Raw genomic sequence first — 23,507 nt, forward strand, 5'->3', positions numbered from 1 at the left:
ATTTACCTTTCAATTTATCAGCATACTATTCAAAGAAAATGAATGTAATTTCCAAGTTCAAATTAATTCCTAGTACACTAGAGTGCAGGTCCAAACAGTGGACAAATACAGCGCCAGTAAAAACAACAATTTTCTCAGCCCTCTGCTGGCTCTTCAGTGTTGGGAAGGGACCACAGATGTTGCTATTCTTTGCCTCATGCCTGGTGTCACTTTCCAAGAACAAAGACATGGAGAAAGGCCCTGTGGCTCTGTACACATCCTCTAGGAAATTTCGTTTCTTCCTCTGCTTTCTTCAGAGTTTCTCTTTGAACCAGACGCCTGAATCTTCAATTCTCTTTCCTTTATGAAGAAATCTTTTCAGTTCCTTCATACTTCAGTGAAAGCACCAAGCAATACTTAAAAATATATGAAGGGGAAAAAATCAAATTTCTTCCCAACACTTGCCTCTCTCATTCAAACCCTTTTCCCTACAAAAAACCCTGGCTAACAATTTCATATGTAAATTTCTGACCAAATGGCAGAATACCCCATTTTTTATTACCCTGTTGTTACAGTTTGGATCTAGTAATGTCCCCCCAAAAGCTCATGTGTTGGGCAAAGCAGCAATGTTCAGAGGTGACAAGATTGGATTATGAGAGCTGCTTATCCATGGATGAGGTTAATTTGATGGATCAGTAATTTGAATGGAGTACTAGGAGGTACCTGTAGGTGGTGGAACATGACTGGAGGAAGTAGTTCACTGGGGTCATGGCCTTAGACTGCATCTGTCTCTGGCCCCTTTCTCTCCCTCTCCCTCCCTTCCGCCTTTCTGCTTCCTGGCTGCCATGAGTTGAGGAGCTTTCCTTTGCTATGCTTTTCTCATGATGTTCTGCCTCTCCTCAGACCCGGAACAATGGAGTCAGTCATACATGGACTGTGACCTCTGAAACTCTGAGCCAAAATAAACTTGTTATCCTCTAAGTTGCTCTGATTTTGGGTTTTTTGATTACAGTGATGAAAAGTAACTAACATAACATTCCCTTTAGATGCTGCTACTTCTTGCTAAGTTGAAAAGGGATGCAGATATAGAAGTCAAGGATTAATTATGTGATGTGTGAGTAACCAGTCCACTGTTGACCTGTTTTGAGATAACATAGACTTAATTTAAATGTAGTGTGCACACTGTTTTATTTTGAGGGATTCATATGCCTTGCCCCCTTCTCAATTCCATATGTTCCTTTTGGGTTCTCAGTCATAATTCAACATTCTTTAGGGCTTTATAAATGTGATATAACTGAGAGCCAATCAGAGTTCTTCTGGATGATCGACAGATGAATCCTTTTGGATTATGGGCATGGATAAGGTAGAGATTGCCAGTGTTCATCTTTCTTACCAAGAAGAAAGAGCATGCCCAGGAAAGATGAACACCTGAGGATCTGGTACCAGAGCCATTACTGGGCTTCCTAAGTTACATGAGCTAATACTTTCCCTTTATTTTAACTTAAGCAATTTGAGCAATTTCTATTCCTTGCGATTGAAATTGTCCTGACGCATATGCTGAGTGTGTCACATTTCTTGCAAATATCTAGTCATCAAATCTTTCTAAACATGTGAATGAGGCTGAAGCATCTACACAGACAATCTGATTTTGTATGCTCTGTTTCTGGATAACATGAGGAAAATGCTACAATAAAGAGATAACACCCACGCACACCCCGTCTATGGAACTACAGCAGCACACCAAAAAATATGCAACAGGGATATCCTAGAAAGATGTTCCAGAGATGGTGTAAAATGAGAAGGGAAGGTGGGCCATAGGTGAGAGGTAGGTTTACTTTAGTGCAAAAGATGAGGGAATTGGATAGTATAGACACAGTATTTATTCATCGGGTTCTGACTATTGAATGGGAAGGTTTGGGTGATACGAGAGTAATACTGAATGAGGGAGGGGAGAGAACAGCACATAACAGTGAATATATGATGGAGAGAAAGCTAAGAGCAGGGACTCACCAAAATTATAAATTTAGGACATTCAGAGGGTTCATGAGTCATGTCTTTCAAAGATTGAGTTTTGGGTGAAGGGAGAGGTAATTGCCTCAGCCTATAGGACTTAAGGGTAACTATGAAGCCTTGAGAGAGTTAAATTGTCATGCCTAAAGTATTAATCTATTGACCCATTGATATATGTCCCTTCATACATCCTTCCTTTCTCCCTTTTTCTTCCTTATATCCATCCATCCACCATCCATCTACCCATCCATTCATCTTTTCAACCATTCATCTTCCCTTCCATCATCCAGACATTATCCATCCATGCCCAGACATTCATTGGACTCCTATCATATGCCAGGGCCTGTGCTACTTGTCAAGGAGAAGAAAGAGAAGATGTGATTTTTATCTTCAGGTTACTTCAGTCTATGGTGTGAAGCAGATACATAAACAGATCATTGCAACACATTTGCTAAGTGCAATAATACAGGCTTTTACAGAGTGTCAAGGGAAGGCATATTGGTTGTGAAGATTAAATGAGATTACATGTGTGAAAAGCACTTTGTCAGCTATTCAAATATTAGTCATTATTATAATCTTCATAACAACTCTGGGAGAAAGGCTTGGATTATTATCCCTTTAATATTTTTTTGGTATTCTAAAAGCTACCTAAGTATTTTTTCTACAAGTTATAAAATAGAGAAAAATAGGAACTTAAACCATGATTCAAGTGCTTTAATACTGACACCATTTTACATTTTGCGAAGTTTCATTAGTGTCTTTATCTCTGGAAGTTTTTTTTTTTTTCCACATAGCAGTCATTCTGCATATATCACAATTCTGTTGTTTTTTCTTCTTAAGTTAAATTATCCATGTTTTCTTATGTATAAATCTGTATCTTGCATCATGCTTTGGGCAGAAGAAATTGGGGAGGTCACCATAGTAACAGTTAGCATTCTCTGGCTCAGGTCCCACCCAAACTCACCCTCCTCCTTCCTCATGAGGTACTAGAATCCGTTTGCTTCTCTTCCTAAGGATGATACATAGATTTTCTGGGCCTGCCTTGGTCCTCTCTGTCACCCCAGGCATGAAGCTGCGCCTGGTACTCACTTTCATCTTTTGTCTGACTCTTGAAAGCTTCTCTCTGACCGCATAAGAACTACCTCTCTATTCTTGAGCTCTGTCACCTCTTGAAGGAGTGAATATACCTCTGAACCCACGTGAGTCACATAGGCAGACCACTTTTTGCCCAAAGTAGATGTCTAAGATTGGGGGATATACTTACTTGCCTCCACTTCCTCTCCTTTTATTTTCTCTTAAAACCAATCCCATCAGAATCATATTGCTCACCAATAATCGTGCTTGCTAAGGTCATCAGTGACTGTCACATTTCCAAGTCTGACAGCTCATGTTCAGCTATTATCTCACTTGACCTCTCAACAACACCTGACACAGCTGATCACTTAGTTCTTCCTCCTCTTCCAGGACACTACACTTTTGGTAGCTCCTTCTAAGTTCCCTTTGCTATTTCCTTCTCATTTCATTGGCTTTTAAAGACCGTTCTAAAACTCAGGACATCTTTTATCTACATTTTCCACATAGGTGGACTCGACTTGCCTAGTCTTGTGGCTTTAAACACCAAAGATTCTCAAATTTATCAATCCAACCCGTACTTCTCCCATGAATGCCACAGACTCATATTCAACTGACTATTCATTATTTCCACAGGGACATCTAATGGCTTTGCTTCTCTTCCAACTTTCTCTTCCCATAGTCTTCTCTATTTTAGTAAGTGATGTGTCTACTTTTCTAGTTCCTTTGGCTAAAACCTTGGAGTCATCTTGACTGACTTCTATGCCTGTGCTCAATCCATCAACAAATCCTGTTCTCTCTCTTTTAGAATATGTCCTGAATATGACCACTTCCTGCTGACCACTTCTTACTCCTTATCCTGCCACTGTCCCAGACTAAGCCATTAGCTCGTCTCATTGGATTAGTGGAGTAGCCTCTTAACGGCTCTTCCTGCTTCAGCCCTTTTTACCATGTAGCTTATTCTCAATCTTGAAGCCAGAGTGATTTTTTTAAACAACCTAAATCACATATGTCCCTGCTCTGCCCAAGCCTGCCATTGGCTTCCATGTCATTCATAGTAAAACCCGAAATTTTGCTATGGCCTAAAAGAACCTCTGCCATCTGGGCCAGTCTTCATCTTTTATTATTTTCCCTCTAGCCCACTCCATTTCGGTGCTGTTTGCATCCTTGTTATTTCTCACACACGCTGGAACACTTCTATCTTGGGGCATTTGCTGCTTCTGTCTGCCTGGAATGCTCTTTCCCCGGGTGCATGGTTCACTCACTCCTTCCTTCTGGTCTCTGTTCAAATGTCATCTGGACAGAGATGTAGCCTCTGAGTACCCGTTTACCATAGCAACTGTGTCTCATGCCCACTATGCTCTGCTCTGTTGGTCTTTCTTTTATTGTACTAATTATAAGCTGACCACATACATGGTCACATACATGGTCAGCATATAATTAGTACCATAAAGGAGTCAGAGGGAGAGAGAGAGGTGGGGATGAGTCCTGTCATGTGCTAGGAATTGTGTTATTAGATATTGTCCAAATGTATATGCAGATATACACACATATATTTTCTTATTTTCTATTTTTCCTCCTAGAGTCCAAATCCTGTGACATAAGACCAAATTCTTTGTTTCTGTGTTCATAACAGTTATATAGTGATATCTCCCACATTAGTTCATATAAAACATATATTTTCCCTATTTGCCAACTCTTTCTTATGACTAAGAGCACATATTCTTTATAGCACTCATATATTTTATTTTCTCTAACGAGGCACAGAAATTGCTCTTTGCACCTTAGTTTCCTTATTCATATAATATATCTGATTGTACCACACACTTTATAGAGTTGTAAGGAAAAAATTTAGTGCTTAGTACAGTGCCTGATCTACAGAATTTTTTAATGTTGTTGGGTATGGTGGAGTCAGACACACCAGGATTTAAATAGTTATTATATGCAAAGTACTTAGTGCCTAGCACATCGTGAATGCTGTATAAGGATGAAGTCTAATTATAATCATTGATATTTGATTCATCATTAAGTTATAAAATCTAGGGAAAATGACTTAACTTCCCTTTGTCTCAGATCCTTATCTCTGTTGTAGCAATTTGTAAGATACAACGCTTGACCATTGAAGATGCTATTATTTCCTCTATTGTGAGAAATTCAGATTATTTCATCTTTAAATCTATCACAGATAATTCTGTGATGAATATCTTTGTGCCCAATGGTTTTCACCTATTTCAGATTATTTCCTTTGGAGTATTAGAGTCAATATGATTGAATAAAATGTAGAAATATTTTCATGACTTATTTTATATGCCAAATGGATGTCTTATATCCTCATTTCATGGAGAGCAATTCTGAGCCTTTAGGTCACTTGACCAATAAGTGTTAGAATCAAGATCAGATTTCAGAGTCTACTATATTTTGCTGTCTCTCACTCTTGTCCCCTTCTTTCCCTGAATAGGTAATTTAACAACTTACAAGTCCATCCTCCACATAGTGAATTGTTCCCCAATCTGGGAGTGGCTTCATCGAATGGATCGGGCTCTTGGTCTCTGAAAAGATGGTAGTCATTGTGAGGCTTGATTAGAGGCTGAAGAATGTACTCCCAAATTTACTCTTATGACTCTTTGGGGAGTTTCAGTTCTTTGCCCCGTGGGCCTCAGTATCCCTCCCTGAGACAGTGAGAGTCTGAGAGAGAAGAAACAACCTTTGTAACTTAAACTCAGAAGTGACATGCCACCATTTCTGTTCTATGTCTAACCCAGGTATCAGGAGGTAGGGATCACTGGGTGCCATCTTGGAGGGTGGCTACCTCGGGGTGAACTGTGTATTCATAGCTGTATATTCTTTATATTTCCCTCTCTCTTCCTTATTCCTTCTGTTCTGCTTTTTTTTCAAAACCACTTTTGGATATGATCAGACACTTATTAAATATCCACCATGAGTCAGACTCTGTGTAGTTGTCTTTGAAAATGCATTGAGCCCTCACAACATCCCGTGTGAGTATGTATTATTACTTAATTTTCAGAGAGGAAACTGAGGCACAGAGAGACAAAGCAACTTGCCCAAAGAAGATCACATGGTAAGCTAGAATCAGAGTTGTTTCAAACTCTGAATAATTACTACAGAATCTTGTCCTTTCTGCTATACACGGGGACCTTTTTGACAATGCTAAGTCTCTCTTACTACCATTTCAGCTCTTAGAAGCACTTAAATCTGCCACTCAGGAGGAAAGAGTTACCAAGCTGGTCCTCCCTGAGTCAAAAACCTCTAAAGTCCCTTTCTGTCTTGTCAGTGAGAATATAGAATGTGCAGAGAGTGCCCCAGACCTGCTCCTGATTGGAGTCACCTCTCAGAGAGAGGTCCAACGTTAATACCAAAATATGATTGGGAGAACAATGCCAGCCTTTGGCTTATGCTTTATTGATCTTGGAAATCTCTTGATTCCTTTATTTTTTGGGTGGTTTTATTACCTGTGTTAAAGGTTATCTGAAAGAGCTGCTCAGCTGTCTTAGTCATTTCAAAATCAGACAGGGTTCCCAAGGCTTCTCTGCCTGTCAATTTCAATGGGATTTTCTTATTTTCCTCTTCCAGCTCCCTAAGAATTTTCTCTAAAGTTCTGATGGGTTTTTTTTTGAAGCAGCTGGAAAAGGAAGAGGCATCACCACAGGATCCTTTCTCCATCTTTTTTTGTTTGTCTTAAATGCTTAACAGTTCACCCAAATTCCTCATGGGTTGAAAAAAACACACCTTATTCATTTCCTTGTACTGGTTATCTATGGCTGTAAATGAATTGCACTCGACTCTAGCAACTTAGAATAACAAACATTTATTAGCTCAATTTCTGTGGAAAGGGATCTTGGAGCAGCTTTGCAGGCTCCTCTGGTTCAGGGTCTCTCACATGCTTCAATAAAAGCATCAACTAGGACTGAGTCGACTCAAGGCTCAGCTGGAGGAAAGCCCACTTCCGAGTTCAACCATGTGGTTGTTGGTAGATTCGCTTTCTTGCTGGGTGTTGCCTAGAGGCCTCTCTTGGTTCCTGGCCACAGGGGCCTCTCCACGAGCAACACACACCATGGCACCTTCCTTCCATTACTGAGTGAGGGAAGGCCAGGAAGATGGAAGGGGAGGGGGGTCTTTCTCTAAACTAATCTTAGCAGTGACATCTCTGCACTTTTTTGCTGTTAGAGACGAGCCACTAAGTTCAGCCCACATCCAAGTGGGTTTTATGTGCACGAATGGGGGCAACTTAGAATCTGCTATCCCTAATGTCCCAATGACTGTGACCTAGATGCCACTGGTGATCACATTCCATCCTTACTGCTGTACATCTCACTGTTCCTTCCTCTCCAGCCTTATGACCCCATCTCTGATTTACTGTCATCTGGGCAATTGCAAAAGCCTCTCGGTGGGTCTCCCCGCCTTCTCTCTTCCTTCTCCATCCACGGCCTATTTCTTGTTTTGTGGCTCAGGCAGGAGTGGGTGGTGGGCATTGTGACCGGTTCCAGACCCATCCATTAGCAGAGTGGTTACAGTGCAGATTAATAATGAGTCCCAGAGGCCTGTTCTGGGTGGCGAAGGGGAGAATAGGCAGGAGCAATGAGAATGTGAGCTCTGATGAAGAGTCTAAGAACCCTGGTCACTGGGGCGTGGGCTTGGAATACAGGCCCAAAGCAGAAACAGATTCTGTATGTGGCTGCATAGGTAAGGGGTTCAGGTTGGTGAATATGAGCCCCCAGTTCCTATTCTCAGGATGCTATTTCTGTAGCTGTGCCTTGGAGCCAGCATTGGGTACCAGTTGTCACTCTGGGCCCTGCTGCACCTAGCAAACTGCCACCAGCCACTGAGTGACCACGGGGGTCACTGAAGCCCCGTGGACCATTGGTATTGGTGTCATGTTACTTCCTTTCATGCTCAATGCAGATCCAGAAGGGATGCACAAGGGGCAGGGCTCTCTTGAGGTGTCCCAAGTGGCTATGAGAAAGGTGCCTCTCTGGTGAGACATGTCTTGCCAGGTTCCATACTCCCCTTGTAACTGAAAGCACTTCCCTATTTTAGGAAGCACAGAATAGTGCAGAGAACACGGGCTGTGGAGCAGGCAACCGTAAGATTGCTTCCCTACTCTGCCACTGATGAGCTGTGTATCTCAGGGAATTTACTTAACATCTCTAGGCTCCCACTTCTTAGTCTGTAAGATGGAGGAAGCAAAGCCTGCCCCATGAGATAGCTATGAGAAAGGACTCACAGATTCATATGGCTCAGTATCCATGCCATCGCAGGAATCCAAACCAGGTTGTTTGAGATGAGAACTATAGAGAGCACATAGGAGCCTGCAGAGCTGCAGTGGAGGTAGTTTCTCCACTCACACAGGTGCTACGGGTCTGGTGCAGGCCTTCAGTGATGAGAAGCAGAGACAATCACTGCTTATTTTTTACAGATGTCTTCGGAGACACTCGTAGCGTGAAGAATAACAACAGCTGATATTTACTGCAAGCATCTTACTTATATTAACTCAATCCTCACAGTGCTAAGAGGTAGTAAGTATTATTATCACCAAATTGACACCTAAGGACCCTGAAACCCAGAGGGGCTGAGCCACTTACTCAAAGTTGCTCAGCTGTTTGGTGGTGTGGGAGTCTGTGTTAACCATTACCTGACACCACCTCTCAAACAGTATCAACTCTATGCAGCCTTTATCCAGTCAAGGGTTTAGATACTTGACACATCTCTCTGTTGTATTTATAGACCCAGAGTTAAATAGTCCCTCGGATGTACTTGGAAATGGTGGGCCGTGCCTTTTTTAGACCCCAGAGTCTGGAACTCAGAGTAGCACAAGCAGGGAAGCTATTGTCCATCCTTCCATATTACCAGGATTCGTTCTATCAGGGGGTGCCACATTATCCTAGCACAATGCATGGTCCTAGCAATAACCATTGACTTGGTTCATTCTTTAACTTCTCAAACATCGAGATGGATTGAGGCAATATTCCATGTTGGTCAAAGGGATCCCTGTCCTTTCTAGGGGCTGTGATAAACTGAGTCCAGTGGAAAGACTGTTTCAGGGTGGCAGATTTTGATTTCACACCATGAAACATTTTCTACCTCTCAGAGCTTTTCTGAGATGTAGTAGTTTCCTGTGGAGGGGGTGAGTTTCCTGTTCAGAGAGGTGTCCAAGCAAAGCCGGAATGGCCACTTGGTGGGGATGTTGTATAGGGGCTTGGAAGAGAAGCTTGTTAAGGTCCTGTCCAGTTCCTCCGAATTAATGTCTGGAGAAACCTGGATGCAAACATAATAGAACATAATAGAAACACAGACAGCACCTTCTTAAATCCTGTAACTGCAGATCCGTGGGAGGAGGGGGGTGGTCACTGGATTTTCAAAAGCTGAGGTTTGAGGGCACTGCTGACTTAGGGTGGAGGTTGAGCTGCAGCTTGCATTTGAAGGGACCTCCTGCAGTTACAGAAATCACTCTTTGGAATAGACCAAGGACATGTTGCAGGAGTCCTGTGGTTTGCTGGCATCACTGGGGAAATCAGCATCCCAGGAATGGTTGTTACCCACCACTCGGACAGGAAATGTCGCAGACAGAGCCTTGTTTTTCTGCTGTAGGAATTAAAGTTCAGAGGCAGCCGTGAGGAAATCAATAGTGAGCTGCTAAACCCTTAATGAACGACAGCAAAAGGCTGATCGTGTTGCCTAAAACAGCTTTTTTCAAAGCTGCTTGTTTGGGGTGAGAGTGTTAACAAGAATTGATTGAGTTCCTGTGAGGTGAGGTTTCCAGGGCGGAGCTGCACAGTGCAGGGAAAGCACATTGGATCTCGAAGCAGTTGCCATGGGTTCAAGTGTTGCCATCGGGGTATCCGCCACCAGTAGATAGTGTTAGCAGCCTGATAGTTGTCAGGCCTGTATGCACCCCCTCCCCATCCCTTCTGCAAGCCCACCCTCTGCCACTGGGTCCTCTGGCAAAGGATCAATAGCTAGATGAGAAACAAAGTCCCAGCTTTAACGATGATTGAACAAGCGCACCAAGTCCCAATTCAAAGTCCCCTGGGAGAAGTAGGGCTGGGGAAGCTTGCTTTGGCTGCTGGGCTTAACTAGGCTTCTTGTTTTCAAGTCACTTTTGTTTAAATCTGAGTGTTTTTTTTTTTAAACAAACAAATCTATAACTGTACAGAAAAAACAAACAACTTGGCTGAAAAGAGTGTATGTACCTGGTACACGGCCCGTCAGTGCCATGTAGCTCAGTAAATGTCACGCCCTGACCGATCCCATTAGCCGTTCCTCCTTCCGAGGGGCCTGAAAGTGTGGGTAGCAGTTTCCTTCCTTAGGGTGTGGGCAGAACTTAAAGGGGTTGAGAGGGATGTTTCCCACTGAGCTATTTAACTTGTCTGATTTTCCATTTCCCCATCTATCAAGTGGGTGCAAATTTTCTGCTCTGTTTCCAATGCAGGATTGTGAGAAGCAAAATGAAGTCAGACCTAGGAAAGTGCTTGTTGAGCTGGACTGCTCTTTCCAATCAAGTGGGGGTGTGATGCTTTTATTTGCAACCTGGAGGGGGGGAAGCCCGAGTGACAGAAGATATACAAAACAGGGAACTGGCATTTTGGACCACATATTTCGGATACTGAAGAAGACCCTGGGTCTTCTTCAAACCTCACCGTGTCCCTGCAGGCAGATATTGACATTTTTTATTTGACAAATCAGAGAACCAAAAGACAGTAAGGAACCATCTGCCAGCCCAGGACGGAGGGGTTTTCTGGAACACAGGAATCTCAGTGGAAAGTTCTAGGAAAACCAAGGTCTGGGATGCTGAGTAACTTGCCCAATCATTGGTGGCTGGTAAGCAGCCAGCATCTGTTACCCAGGTTCTCATGTTCTTTCCTCCTTTCTGCTTAAACTCTGGCTGGGCTGACAAATGAACTAAGGGGCTGCCCGCCGCAGTGATGCACCAGTCAACGTGATGGGTTTTAACAGGGAACAGAAGGCTTTGCTAGAAAGGCATGTTCTTTGCTGTGACGCCTGGGATTGAAATCTTCAGTTGTTGCTCTTTTAAGGATTTTCTTAAGAATATACTCAAGTTGCATGTGAGCCTCCAGGAAACCTGGGTATATGAACTTCATGGCACAATGGTGAGCACCTTCTTATGGATTGTTTTGCCTTGTTCAGTGGCCCTTAAACTTTAAAAGCAGGGTCAGCTTATTAAAAAGATACATTTAGTTTCACACACCTATAAATCCCAGTGGTTTACAGGTTCAAAACCAGTCTCAGCAAATTAGTGATGCCCTAGGTGACTTGCATCTGGGTGACTTGGTGAAGTTATCCTCTCCCCAGTCCACCCTAGAACTGGTGTGATAGCCTTCTCTGCAAAGCACCCCTCAGTGACTTTCCATCAGCTCCTGAATCCACTCAGGCTCTTGTCCCATCACAACAAGGTTCTCTAGGGGCTGGTCCCGGGCTTCCTCGCTCTCCCTACTTGGCCTCTTGTATGGACTCCAGCAGCTCCCAAGTGGCTATAATCTGGGTCACTGTGCTGCTGCTGTCTCCCACCTTCTCTCTGGCTTGTATGATTCCTCTTCCTGCCACATCTTTGGGCATTCACTTCCTCCCACTCTTTCTTCAAGATTTGGTTCATGTAATTTCTTCTCCAGGAAGATGCTCCGGCTTGTCCGCCATGCTCAGTACCCGTTGATTGACCAGGGTTTGCCTTTTCCACTGGGCTATGCCCCCAGAGAGTAGGGCTGGCTGGTCTGCTATCATAAGGACCCCACAGGGGTTTGTTGAAATAGATGGACCTGGTCAGAGGCATGAGGTGCTGTTTGTTTGGCGTTGGCTCTGTGAGCTCTCATAAGCTGTCTGTGGCCACGATTACCCACGCTCTGTGCACAATAGATGGCGGAACGAGGCACTCAGCAATATTACAATCATCAGTTTCAATTGCCATGGTGAGAGGGGATTAGGGAATAGCAAACTGACAACCTGGCTTATTCTAAGGGCTAAATTAGGAACAAGATTGGCATGCTGGTGGGAAAAAAAGAGCAAGTCTGAGAGAGGGTGTGTGTTAAGAGGGTAATTTGGGGGTTTGTACGTGGTGCCGCTGAACATTAAAGTCAGAATGCGTTAGGTTTAGAGGTTAACAGTGGCTCTTGCCAGAAAGCCACTTGGCAGAATTAAACCCATGTAAAGCCCTCAGTGTGGTTTTTAAATACAGTCACATTCTGTTTAATGTTGTTTTGGTCCATGATGGCACACAAATGAAGGGGGTCCCATAAGGTTACAAAGGAGCTGAAAAATTCCCATCACCCAGTGATGTCAGAGCTGCCACAACCTCAGGGCACACGGCATTACTGTGTTTGTGGACATGCTGTTGTAAGAAAACCTACGGCACTGCTAATCATATAAAAGTACAGCACATACAAGATGTAGAATTCCCAATACAGGATACTGATAATAAATGGTTTATGTGTTCACTCTTCTACACTTTTTATCATGATTTTACAATATACTCTTACTTAAAAAATCTTACCGTAGGAGAGCATGCTCTCTTCCACTGGCAGCCGCTTCATGCATCCCAAGTTTCCTGCATCTCCCGACTGCATTGTGTGTTCCTGTGTGTGATCTTTGTCTCTTGCTGTTTTGTTCATCGTGGTCTCAGGAGCAGTGATGGCACAGTGGGCGCCATCATCTAGGTTTATGTAAGCATCTTCTGTGATGTTTGCATAATGATGAAATCACCTAATGATGCAGTTCTCAGAGTGGGTCACTGTCATTAAGCAGCACATGACCGTGTAATAAATTGGTAAACTCCATAATTGCAGGAGTCTACCTATTGCCACTGTGTTAGTGCCAGTCGCAGAGTAGCAGCTCAGTAAATAGTCACCGAGAAAATGAATGAATGAAATGACCACCCTAAAAAGGGCCGCTATTCTCCACAGTAACTTTCCAACTGTTCCACCCTGATTTTTTAAGACAGCCTGCCTTGCTCCATCCTGTATGCTTGCTGGTCCAGGAGGCTGAGAAAAGGGCACCCTTGTCCTTGTTTGCTCCAGAACTGTTTGGCTCTGGGCCCTTCTCTGGGAGAAGGACCTGGATCCTGCCCCTGGCCCCAGATCCTGGCCTTTATCTGTGTGCCACTGGGCCTCTGTGCCTTGGCTTGCCTGTGTTCAGGGCTGGTCTGCCTCTCTTGCTGTTGTCTTGGGTTCAGTTCTGGCATCAGAGCTATGGAAACTGCCATCTCTGCTGGCTTCTTGATGGACCCTGGCCAGGTCAGCTGCAGCCCTGGTGGGAAAAGGACCATGACTCTCACAGTTGCTGACCTCTTTTCTGGCCCCGGCACAGCCTCCCATCTGCTGCCTCCCACCACTGCCTGGAAGATGTCAGCGTGGGCTAGGCTCCTACCTGCTGCCTTCCCTGCTTAGGCCCAGCATGGCCCTTCTCTTTATCTGACAGCCGAAAAGCCCCACATTTATACATACAAAATAAAGTCGTGTGTTCGGTTTTAAAAAGAGCCACAGAAATGAGGTTTCTAGAGACTTTCCAATCACCTCTGGTTGGGCTGGACAAGAAGTTGCCACTTTGGAGGAATTATAGTCACGGTGAATCTTCTGTGTGTGCTTGTGTGTGAGTGTACACTTGTGTGCTGTACATGGTGTGTAAGCTGTGTGTAGAATGTATGTGTGGGGTTTGAATGCTGCGTGTACATATGTGTGTACGGATATGGTATACATAGTATGTATATGTGTGTGGGCTGGGTGTACACAATGTACGCATGTGTGGGGTGGCTTACATAGTCCACGTATACCTTGTGTGCATATTGTGTTTGTGCCTCTGTGCATGCGTGTGGTGTGTGTGTGTGTGTGTGTGTGTGATATATGTGCATGCTCTACGTGATGCATATGTGTGGGTGTATAAACATTGCCGTCTGTGTAGGTAATTGCTGTGCATGGGTTGTAGATGTGCGTAGTGTGTACATGTGTGCCCTGTGTGTGTGTATGTGCCCTGTGTGTGTGTATGTGTGTTGAGGGCTGGCGGTCTGAGGCCCAGGCCGGGTGGGGGTAGGTACTACCCAGAGCTTTCTAAATAGGAGGTGACCCATAGGACATTCAGGAGTCAAGGTCTCTGGCAGAGAAGCTGTACAGAGTCACAAAATCCAGGAGCTTGAGACCAACGTGTGGAGTGGCAGGAAAGAGAGCCGGAGGCCAGATGGCACTGAATAGCCCAGTATGAGGCCACATAACCCAGCACTGCATGCTGCCTCCTCACTTCAGCTGCGTGGGCTGGGTCAGCTGGCTTGAAGGGTGGCTCTGGGGAGGACACTTGACAGTGGCTGCCTCTGCTGGCCCTCAGAGACACACATCCCTGAGCACTTAGGCAGTGGTAGACCCTGCTTCAGGTGCTGAAGAAAAAGGACACAAGTCACACATGTCGTAGTTCCTGGCTCACAGAAAACCAAAGTGAAGCCTGAGAGGCTGGGGGGTGGGGCGGGGGGGGGCAGGCAGGAGGGAGGCAGAGGGAGCAATTCCTAGGGCTTGGGTGGGCATGAGAAGCTGTCCCTCACTTGGAGTGAGGAGGACGGTTTCCCTGGAACTATGAGCCTCTGTGTGATTTGTTCTGATTCTTCCCATTTTAAATACACTGTGTCTTTGAGTGATTATTAAAATAAAGTGAATCTACTAAGTCTACTGGGGCTGCTGGCTCCCTGTCCCTCTTCCCACTCCTCTTCCCCACTGCACCCTGGAGACCCAGGCCCCTAAATCTGCCTCCTCTGGGCCTGTCAATCTGACATCTAGCTCCCCAAATCCCAGACTTCTGGGGGAGCTATATTAGGTCCTTTGGGAGATGAGCCTTCTCTCCTCTCCCCATCATTCAGTTCCAGAATTTTTGCCGTGTTAGCAAAATTGATGGATGGTGGCAAAAGCTTGAGGATAAAATATTGTAATCAGGAGAGTGTCCCCTCCCTCCCGCCTCCTCCCCTGTCCCCGGATCTGGTACTCACCGATTTCTGTGGAGTCAGCAGACGGATGGATGGCTTTGCTAATGCTTTGCTGGAGTGATAGAATATGTGGCAGACATAACCCTGCAGGCTCCCAAGAAAAAGAGGAACAGGAATAGAAAACTGGAGGAAGGGAGAAGGAGAAAGGGTGTGGGTGTAAACTGGAGCAAACTACAGACTCCTGCTATGGCCCTGTCCAAGGCGATCAATCAGATGCCAAGTCCTTGCTAATGTGTCTGATGTTCTAGTCCCAATCCTCAAAGCTGGGCAATGGCAACAGGCTCTTTACCTGGTGTCCTCACTCCATTCTTGACTCCCTGGATCCTTTCACCTAGCCTTGGCCATAATGATCTTCTAAGATATAGCTCCCACACAGTGCTCCCTCCTGAAACTTCCATGGCTCCCTACTGCCCATCACGTCTTGTGCAAACCCCATGGTCTAACATCAAAGGTTCTCCCTGATATTACTCTATCTCCTAAAACCCATTTTGGATACCCTTGGCTCTGGCTGATCGTGAAAAAAGATATCCCTAACCACAGTGTTCTGGCTTTTGCTCAGTTGTATTCTTTCCCTGGATTACCTCTCCTTCCATCAAAGCCTTTGGGAATCCCATCTGGCCTTTAAGGATCACCTCAAGAGTCGTCTTTGGATACCATTTTGTCTCCTGTTACAGAACTTACTTCTTGAGGACTGTGTTCCTGCTACTCTCTGCCATGAGACTGTGCACCTGTGAGAACTGAGTCAGATTTCTCCTATCTCCACCGCGGTTTGTCCCGTTCTGTATTTAACGTGCGTTCCATCCATGTAATGAGTTGAAATCTGTCAAATTATAGTAGTTGCAAAACATCCTATCTGGTAAGGTAAACTTGTGTTATAGCAGTTTGCACCAGTGCATAATTGTGGAAAACTTTTCTTTTGATGGAGAAGAGATGATTTAAGAGCATGCTTTCTGAAGGGCTCTCTGCCCTTGTTTAATAGTTGCTATACAACAAGGGCTTATAACAAACATTAATTTTCTGGCTTGGAGGTCTGAAGGGCAAGCTCATCTTGACTAGAGGGGATGGGTTGGGTTCTGGTCTCCTTGAACTAGTAACCACCTGGGTCTTGCTCTTCTCCCGATGGATCCTAGGCATGCCAATGGCCAACCCACTCCCTGTGAGCATGTTTATGACCTCAGTTTGTGTTATTTCAGAGCTCCATTGGCCAAAGCAAATCATATGGCCAAGGCCAACATCAAGAGGCTGGGGCAATATGTTCCACCTGGTAGTGGTAGGAACTATTGAAGATATGTAGCTAAGGGCTTGGAGGCATAGTTCTGATACAAAGAAGGAGGAGAGCACTAGAGACAGCAATCCAATCTACCTCAGGTGGAAAAGCATTGGGTGGGGGCAGCCCACAGAACAAGTCCCAGAGTAGAGGACTCTAAGGGTAAGGAGCAGGTTTGGGAGCAATTGTACATGATGTAGAATGAAAAGATCTGTATTCATGTCCCTGACCAGCCTGGAACTTTCTAACCACATGTTTGGGGTGAAACCCCTGAAGCATACTGAACTTCATTTCCCTCTGCTATGAAATAAAGACAAGAGTGCAGTTATTTATTGGGAGGGTCAATTGTGATCAAGCAGGTAAAGAAGCTCTGTTAGCTGAAGTGGGACACCTGCACAGGAGCCCAGGTTGAGGAAGGAGCTGATGGGAGCCGTGGTCTCCAGCAGTCAACAAGCTGGGGAAGTGAGGAGTTCGAGTTGAATGGTCCAGGAGCCTCGGTCCTGCCCAAGCCAGCCTGCCCGGGGTGGCAAGCTCTCCAGCCTCAATAGGCTGGGGCTCAGCCCTGTGTCAGCTGTCCTCACACACTCCCAAGTTCTGCCCCATTGAGGTGTGCCTCTCCCCTTAAATCCTGCTGCCACTCAGATCCTGGCTGACCTAGTGGGGATAGGATCTCACAGAGTGGCCGGGGAATTCAGCACATTGTTAGGCACATAACACAGGCTCAAGACTGAATCACAGAATAATATGTTTACCAGATCAACGTGGATTTATGCACACATCTGTTTCCAATGTTTCCTCGCTCAGTAGAATTTACAGAAATGCCATCCATTCATCTTTTGCAGGCATCCACCAGAATATGGAAATCGCTTAGATTAACTTGTTAAATCCATCAAAATGGTATTTGTTCAAATGAGATGGTATGCATTGACCACATAAATATTCATAACTTCATGGCTGTGCCCAAGCGCAGACCACGGTTTTTGCCGGGAGAAGACACGTGTGATGACAGAAGGGAGCCTGTGTGATCCACCTGACACTGCCCCATGCTCGGTGCAGGCCTCTGCCACACACACGGGTCCTGCTAACCAGCAGCTGCTCTGCCTTCCTGCCACCCTCTGCAGAGCTAGCATGTGGCCTACTTTCCCCACCGTTCCCAAGCACACCGAATGCTGGCTTTATCCATCAAATTTCTTGTCCTTTTTTCAGGAGAAAGAAATCAATAGAAATTGATTTGAAAATGTCAAACCTTATCAACTGCCAACTGTCACTCCAAGACAGATATTTTATGGATGGTGTAGATGGTTGATCTCGCCAAGGCCCTTCTCCTGGCTCTGATGGTCTATGAGGTCACCAATCAACCTACAGATATTCTCAGGGAGCTGACTAGAGAGGAAGATGGGAGAGCATGGTGGCTAAGGGTGCAGGCTCGGGAGCTGAACTGCCTGATTTAAAATCCCGGCCCTGTTATTGTCTGCTGTGTGCCTTTGGGAAAAGTTATTTAACTTCTCTGAGCCTCAGAAGTCTCATCTTTCACTTTAGCATGAGAGATAATAGGATATGCTTCATAGAGTTGTGACAATTAAATGATAAGCCCTGTAAATGACATATAAGATATGGACAATAAGTACATAATAAATATTCATCATGCATTATTTACATATCACTTTTCTAGGCATAGAAGGTCATAAATAAGTCTCACTGGGTAAGGCCAGGCAAATGGAGCAAGGGATATATGGAAATATGGAGGCTAGAGTCTGAGTTCCTGGGTTTGAATCTCAGCTCTGCCTTCGTTAGTTATATGCTTTTGAGCAATTTCCCTGGAATTCAGTTTCATCTGTAAAATGGGAATGAAAATCACAGAGATGGACAAGCAAACTTGTTTTGTGTTTCTAGTTAGAGGAACCCTCTGAGACTAGGAATGCACAGCACATGGATTTATAATGCTATAATACCTGCAAAAGGCCATTCTGTGAAATTGGGTGGCAAATGTTCAATGCCAAATGTGTAGACAGAGGATGGTTCAGCATCAGGAGGGATTGATTGGGCAGGCATTGTCACAAAAGACCTCGCAGACAAAGTGGGATGGAACTGGGTTCCTGAAGGAGTGGGCTCTGGAAAGTTCATAGAAGACTCCTTGGACATAGTATTTATTTATTTGGGTACCGGGGATTGAACTCAGGGCCACTCAACCACTGAACCCCACCAGTCCTCCTCGTTTTTGTATTTTATTTAGAGACAGGTTCTCACCTAGTTGCTTAGCACCTCACTGTTGCTGAGGCTGGCTTTGAACTCTCAATGCTCCTGTCTCAGCCTCCAGAGCTGCTGGGATTACAGGCATGCCTCGCCATGCCCGGCTTGCCTGGATGTATTATACAGAAGTATAAGCTTAGTACAGGCCTTTATTTAATAAAGGGGGATTCTGGCATACTGTTTTACACTTTGGGAGGTATCTGGACCATCAGGACTGGGCAGGGTGTCTGAGTGTTAGCAACTGCTTGGCTCTGTAAGCAGTGCAGCTCAGAGGGCATCAGGGTTGAGGCATGAGCCCAGGTTGAGACTTATGCATTTGGCCAGAGGAGAAATGGTGAGGATTTGGGTTAGGACGTTAGCATTAGGGATAAACAAAAGCAAATAGGTGCAAGGTCTTTTTTTGGGGGGTAGGGCTGTCAGGATTTGCTGAAGTATTCATTCAGTTCATTAATTCAATTCTTCTAGGCTCTGGGGTATGGCAATAAACAAAACAAGCAGAAATGTGCTTATGTAGCTCAAGCAGTGGTGGGAAGTGGAATGCAGAGGAAGGAGAGGGAGTAATGAGGCCAATTCTCAGGTTTCCTGCCTTAGGGGATGGAGTGATGTTTGCTTCATGATGCGATTTTGAGACCCTTAGTCACCAGTTGCTAAGGGGCATCATCTTGCCTTGATTACTTTAGTTCTTCTCCTTTGCAAGGCTCTGGATCCTCTTCTGGTTCTCTTGTGAATTCTGTGTTGTTCCATCATCTGCATCCTAGGGCCGGGGACTAATGGGAGCCAATTCTCAGTGTCTGGATTAATGAGCTCAAAGTTACTCTCTGATGAACCCCTTCCCTCCACCTGCACAGTACCATCTCTGACGTAGATCCACATGGTGCTGGGCTTTAAGGTTTCTTCTCCCTTATTATACTCTACAAGGTGCTGTTCACAACCAATTAAACTCATTGCCCTTTGGCAGGGATGGGAGTTCTCATATCCTGCCCTGCATCTGGCAGCATGAGGCAGCTCCCTGGTTGAAATCTGACTTTAAGAAGGTCCCACCTGGACAGGTGATCCAGCTTCCATTGCACTTTCTTCTCACCATGATCCAAACATTTCCCTCCACATTTCACGATATCACCATGTCTTACTGATGAACTGAACGAAGGGCGGGGGGGAGTTCTAGAGGAAAAGTACAGTAGAGACAGAGATGTGGAGAAATTTCCAACAGAGTTTGCAGGCTACCTGACAGGGACAATCCATCTAAAGTCCATGCTTGAGAAGCCCTTCAGGAGATGGCTAGTGCTTTTTTGAGTGTCTGGCACCAGCTGGTGAGCCATCCTCACCTCCCTGCTGGGAGAAGACGTGGAAGAAGCCTCTCACTTAGAATTATAAACGATCCTGGTGAACATAATTTCAGCAATTACTGATGTTCAGTAATTATGCTAATACTGACTCACAAAGGGCTGTTATTTGCTCAGCGTGCTCTGTGCACATTATCTCTTTACCTGACTCACAGTGTTTTCTCACGGTAGTTGCGGTTTGCTTGTCACGTTAAGTGATGTTTGCATCTTTGGGCTTGTCAAGACACTGGGATTAGAGCTGAAATTCTGTTCCCACCCCCGCTAGAAGCTTTCCTTATGGGCTTCTTGATGAGAAAGAAAGAACAGGGGGAAAGGAAACAGATAAAGCAATCTCATCGTGTGATGGGGAAGTGGTGTTTCAGAGGTGGAGCTGCATAGGGACGGAGGGCTACAATTTTGTCACTTTATCTTTCTGATTCCAGGTAGGACCTCTGATGATTAGAAAGGCTGAGAGCCCACCTGGCCTCCCTCATCTATAACACAACAGCACTTTGCTCAGATTGAAATGATCAAGTACATTCTGAGTCTCTGAGTCAAGTTGTAAGAGGATCAACATCCAGAAGAAATAAAAAATTAAAAAGCAAAACAGGACAACTTAACACCAAAAAAGAACCAAAAAACCAGGGGATGTGGGGATAGGAAAGACAGTAGAATGAAACAGACATTATTTATGTATAAATGTGACTGTATGACCAATATGATTCTATAACATGTACGCTCAGAAAAATGAGAAATTATATCCTATCTATGTATGATATAGCAAAGTGCATAAATGATTCTACTGTCATGTACAACTAATTAAAACAAATAAAAAAATTAATAATAATAAAAAAGAATCAAAAAAACCCAATCAATAAATGGCTCAAGGAGCTAAACAGACATTTCTGAAAAGAAGAAATACCATAGCCAACAAATGTATGAAAAAAAAGATGTTCAACATCTTCAGCAATCAGAAATGCAAATAAAAATGATACTGAGATGTCATCTCACTCCAGTTAGAATGGCAATCACCAAGAATACAATTAATAACGTGTGGGGGAGGATGTGGGGAAAGAGGGACACTCACACAATGTTGGTGGAGTTGTAAATTAGTACAACCAATATGGAAATCAGTGTGGAGGTTCCTCAAAAGACTCGGCATAGAACCCCCATTCTGAGAAGCTATATCACTCCTTAGTATTTATCCTCAGGAATAACAGTCAGTATACACAGTGCTACATGCGTATAGTAGTGCAGTTCACAATAGTCAAGTTATGGAACCAGCCTCGGTGCCTGTTTATAGATGAATGGATAAAGAAAATGTAGTAAATATACACAATGAAGTTTTAATGTTTTCATTAGTGCATTATAGTTATACATAATATTAGGTTCATTTTGACATAACCATACTTGCATAAAATATAATTTGTTCGTTTCATTCTCTTATACTTTCTTTCTCCCTCCCCTTGTTTTATTTCCTCTACTGTACTGTTCTTACTGCTATTTATTTATACTTTTTATTTTAAAAAATATTTTCATTTTTAAAATTTTTTATATTTTTACACCTTTATGTTTATCTATAAAACACAATGGAGGACTGGGGTTGTGGCTCAGTGATAGAGCGCTTGCCTCAGCACCATATTAAAAAAAATAAGTAAGATAAAGGTATAAAAAAACACAATGAAATTTTACTCAGCCATTAAGAAGGAAGAAATTATGTCATTTTCAGGAAAATGGATAGGACCGGAGAAGCTCAAACTAAGTGAATGAAGCCAGATTCAGAAAGTCAAGGGTTTTATGTTTTCTTTCATATTTGGAAGCTAGAAGAAAAAGGGGGAAACAGGGATCCCAGGAAACTAGAATAGAAACAAGTAGATTAGGGGAGGATGAACAGAAGGGGAATGAAATAAACCGTATTGTGTTAGGTACAGGTGCAGACATGTCACAATGAAGCCTACTATTATGTATAAATATCATTCACCAATAAAAATATTTTTCAGAAAAGAACTGCTTAGAGATCCTCTCAGACAGTAATTTTCAAAATGTGGAAGGTAGACTCTTGGCATCAGCATCACTTGGAAACTTGTTAGAAAGGCAAATTCTTCGGTCCCTACCCACAGAATTTTTGTGTCTACACTCCCTCCAGGTGATTCCAATGTATGCCTGAGTTTGAGAATTACTTGCTAGGCCCTTGATACTCAAAGTGTAGCTCACAGATGGGAAGCATCAGCATTGTGTGGGAACTTGTTTCCAAGGCAACTTCTCAGGTCACACCCAGACTTACTGAATCAGAGCCTGTAGCTTAGGATGATCCCCTGGTGGTTTATATGCGCACTAAAATTTGAGCATTGCTGATTCTAGTCCAAATGCTTCCATTTATTGTTGACAAGAGGCAAAATGACTTGGTGAGTGTCCCACTAATTAGTGGCATTACCAGACTACTATTACTCCTTCTAGGTTAATAGCTAACATTAGCTGTGTGCCTACTGAGGTCACTGCCTTGGAGTTACTATAAAGAGAGCTTACCATGTGCCGGTCATTGGCCTCTGAGTTTTTCTGTTTAATTTTCACCATATCCCTTTGAGGTAGGTACAGAAGAGTTCAGTTCTTTTCTTTTCTTGTGGTGCTAGGGATTGAATTTAGGGCTTCATGCACAGTAAGCACACAGTCTAACACTGAACTATAGCTTCAGCTCCAGGACCTCACTCTTATCTGCGATGGATGTTTGACCAGAAAATCGAAAGTCAATTAAGTCAAGAAATTGTATGAAATATATAACCTTAAACATTTAATTGGAACCTCATTGTGGTTTGGATATATGGTGTCCCTCCAAAGCTCCTGTGTTAGCGCAGGAGGTGAAAGGAGGAGATAATGAGAGCCATAACCTAATCAGTGGATTGATCCATTTGATGGATGGGTCATTTGAATGGGATTACTGAGTGGTAGGAAGGTGGGGCATGGCTAGAGGAAGTGGGTCACTGGGGGCATGCCTGGGGGATTATATATTTTGTATTTGGCTCCTTGTTTTCTCTCTCTGTATCTGCTTTCAGGCTGTCATGAGTTGAGAAGCTATCCTCTGTCATTCTTTTCAGACTCAATATTCTGCTTCATCTTGGGCCCAGAACAATGGAGTTGGCCGACTGTGGACTGAGGCCTCTGAAGTGATGAGCCAAAATGAACTTTTCCTAGTTGTTCCTGTCAGGTATTTTGGTCACAGTGTTGAAAGTGGATGAACACACACCTAAACATGCATGTGTGTGCATTCATTCACCACGTGGAGGTCAAGGTCTTTTCCCTGAGTATCAATTTTCTTATCTCTTTCTTACTTTAAGTTTAGACATATTTTATGATATCTAGTTTGGCTTTCTTTGAAGTTGACAAAAATTTAAGGTGTGAAGGATGCGAGGGCAGAGAATCCTTCTAGAAATTTTTTTCCCTAGACTTTTTTTTTTCAACTCGTAGTCTCTAGAATTTTTTAATAAGTGACTTGCCTTGTGCAAAATATTCAGATGCAGTTTTCATCAACACACTGGCTTGTATACAATATTTAATTAAATCTGCGATTGTAGTAATAAGCATAAATGGCACAAGCAGGCTTGGAAGCAATGCAAAAAATAGCTAT

Source organism: Marmota flaviventris, chromosome 2 (assembly GCF_047511675.1).
Source record: "Marmota flaviventris isolate mMarFla1 chromosome 2, mMarFla1.hap1, whole genome shotgun sequence".
NCBI classification, from domain to species: Eukaryota; Metazoa; Chordata; class Mammalia; order Rodentia; family Sciuridae; genus Marmota; species Marmota flaviventris.